The 3,000-nt window shown below is 45.0% G+C and overlaps 1 pseudogene; it reads left to right on the top strand.

Annotated features, from left to right (window-relative positions):
* The first annotated feature begins 547 nt into the window (after nt 1-547).
* Nucleotides 548-2,195, top strand: LOC123056622 (E3 ubiquitin-protein ligase SINA-like 2; annotated as a pseudogene).
* Nucleotides 2,196-3,000: the final 805 nt, after the last annotated feature.

Raw genomic sequence — 3,000 nt, 5'->3', positions numbered from 1 at the left:
ATTATTCCTCACATTCCTCTCATCCAACTCTAATATCATCACGCAATCCAAATCACAAAGGCATCAGAGTTGTATTGAGAATAGATTATCCTTCATAACTCTACTACCCGTGCCAAGTTCCAAGCGTGTATCATCTCTCCGAAGAACAAGCCATGGCTGAACGTTCTCGTAGTATGAACCGATGAGAGCACCATAATTCAGCACCTGTCAATAACTCCTCTAGATCTTCCTTCAGGATGGTGTCCACATCTTCGTCTTCCCTCAGATTCACAAACCGGAACTTCTCCCTGATATTTCCCGCACGAGAGGCATTCCATCCTTACCATGACTCTGATCTCCCACTGTCGTTCAAACCCTCTAGAATTCCTTCTTCTTTCGGCTCCCACCTACAACGCCAGACAGAAGACCGAATAAAGGGGGGACAACATCCCAAGACAGAGAGAGGCGGCTTCTCTTCCAGCAAGAGCAACCAGAAATCTCTGCCTCTGCGATCCGGCGGCTGTCCTCGCCGCCGCCACTACTTTCGGCAGAAGGAAGGAAGGTAGCGATGGGAAAGCGGGAGGAGAGGGAGAAATATGAGGGCGGTGTCAGCCAGAGGATGAAGGTCGGGGCGGCGGGCCCCATCTTCACCATGGACGACCTCAACTGCTCCATCTGCTGCCACCCCATGCGCCTTCCCATTTTCCAGGTAATATCCCTTGTGTTTTATTTGATCTCTGCTGGTACAACTCAAGCCCTAGGAGCTTCTCATAGGCGATAGCATATCAATAGATCTGAGGAACTATCAGGGTGTCTAATAATATTTCGAAATTCATTATTTTTTAGATTCGATTACTATTATATTACTTCCAGTTCGTCTGACATTGTCCGCAAACTGTAGGATTTTCCAGAAATTATTTAGTTAATTAGAATTGGATAGGGTGATTACAAGATTGTATGTTTTTGGATTGTAATTTTGTATTTGCAAAATTGCAAGTCAAGGTTGAAAATTCTGAACAATCAGAACAACATCACATCAGGTGCACACATTATTAGTCCAAATGGCTAGCAAAACAGATCGATGCGGTTTCTGCTTGTTAGCATATTTACTGATTCATATCATATGGGGCACTGATTTGTTGTTTTTGTTTCACCAGTGTCAGTACACTGTGGGTCATACCATATGTTCGTCTTGCCATGACAAGCTCCCAGGCAAGTGCTGCTTCTGCTCCCTTCCAACAGTCTATAACCGCTGCCACTGGCTAGAAGATGTGGTTGAAACCCTCAAACTTTCTTGCCCCAATGGATGCACTACGACGATAAAATACTACCAAAAAGAAGAGCATGAGAAAGATTGTCCGCACGCGCCATGCTTCTGTCCCATAGCTGACTGTGGCTTCAGCGGACCAACTACAATGCTCGTGGAGCATTTTTCAGGCAAGCACAATTTGCGCTCCCTGGAAGTTCCATACAGTGAGTGGTTTGGGATATACATGCACGTCAATGCTGATCCTCCCATATCAGCAACTGCTCTTGTTGGTCAGGATGGACACCTTTTCCTAGTCTGCATAAAGCGGGAGTCCTCCGGTGGTGTCATCAAGGTCTGCTGCGTCCAGCCTCACACAACTGGCATTGTCATGCACTCAAACGAGCTATTCCCATGTTACGGAGTTCCAAACGAGGAACACTAATCTGTATGATGGGTTTCCCGATGATGGCTTCCCGTTTCTTGTGCCGAAGATGTTGCTTCCAGCTGCTGGTACAAGTGACACAATCGTAGTGCAGATGGAACTCACGCCACAATAGGCCCCATTCGCGGGTGATGGGGCAATTGTGAATGAATGGGTTTGACTAATGACTAGTTCTGAATTTTTCAGCTTTGGAGAAGGCACCAATGTTCTTTTGGTCTCTATTAGACATACATTCGATTGCATGCTGAGCACTATGTTTGTATTTTTGCCAAACTTTTGCTTCAAATCATCGAGATTGAGGACAAACATAAATTGTTGAACTCGATTTTTTTTCCAGCAAAGATGCATAACATGTGAACCATGTTTTGTTTTATCAGCACTCGAACTTGCATCGAACCATCTTTATGAATGATCTACAAAACGATTTGGCAGCAAAAATCGCCCAAGGCTTCCCGAGTCCAAATAGTGATTACATGGCCATGTTGCGAAAGCCTAAACACTTCATGGCTGCAAGTCAGGAGATAGCGAAATCCACTTCCAAAAGTGTAGCAAAGCATGAGGCAGGGCGACTTTCTATTAAGGCAACATGCTTTGATGATGATGGAATGGAAAGGTTGCATCATTGGTAGGGAAATTCTGATACCGGTAGATTCAATCTAAGACCCGAGTCCCTAGGTTGTTTGTTTAAAGCGATCAAATTGCTTTAATTCAGAAGAAAAAAACGTCTGTTTATTCTTTCCCAATTAGATCAACGAGCTCCAATGGCTATTTTTCATCTAGTAGTCCTGCAAGCTGGGTGGATTTAACACAAAGTAAAACATATGCTTTTCTTAGATAGCGCACGCATGATTTTTAAAAAGTACATATTGATGATCTTGTTGAGGAACCGGCAGGGGTGCTGCCTTTTCATTAAGAAGGGGGAAATATGTCAGAGTGGCATATTTGCGGGAGGGGACATGTCAGAACCCCATACAAGAAAACCACATGCCATCTACTCTTGGTTCTGAAAGACACGAGGTCTAAAAGCTAAAGTCCATTGTAGGATGTCCTCGAAGGCAAGGTTGGCAACCTTGATGTAAGTTATCCTCGTGCCACTAAAGATGCGGCGGTTCCTCTCCTGCTATGCATTCCACATGATGTATATGATGAGGCCACTAAGACGTCTCCCCAATTTGGCATGGGAATCCTTGCATTGAGTCCACCCTCCCAACAATCGTCACTAGATGTATCCACCAGGCCGGGGAAATGCATGGCACCTGCCCGGGAAAACATAAGCTAACGAACGGCATAAGTGGAGGGCGAGTCCTTGCATAGGCTGAGCTAACAAATT

Source organism: Triticum aestivum, chromosome 3A (genome assembly GCF_018294505.1).
Source record: "Triticum aestivum cultivar Chinese Spring chromosome 3A, IWGSC CS RefSeq v2.1, whole genome shotgun sequence".
Taxonomy (NCBI): domain Eukaryota; kingdom Viridiplantae; phylum Streptophyta; class Magnoliopsida; order Poales; family Poaceae; genus Triticum; species Triticum aestivum.
Note: the sequence above shows the minus strand (reverse complement) of the source record. Positions and strands in the feature narration are given on the sequence as shown.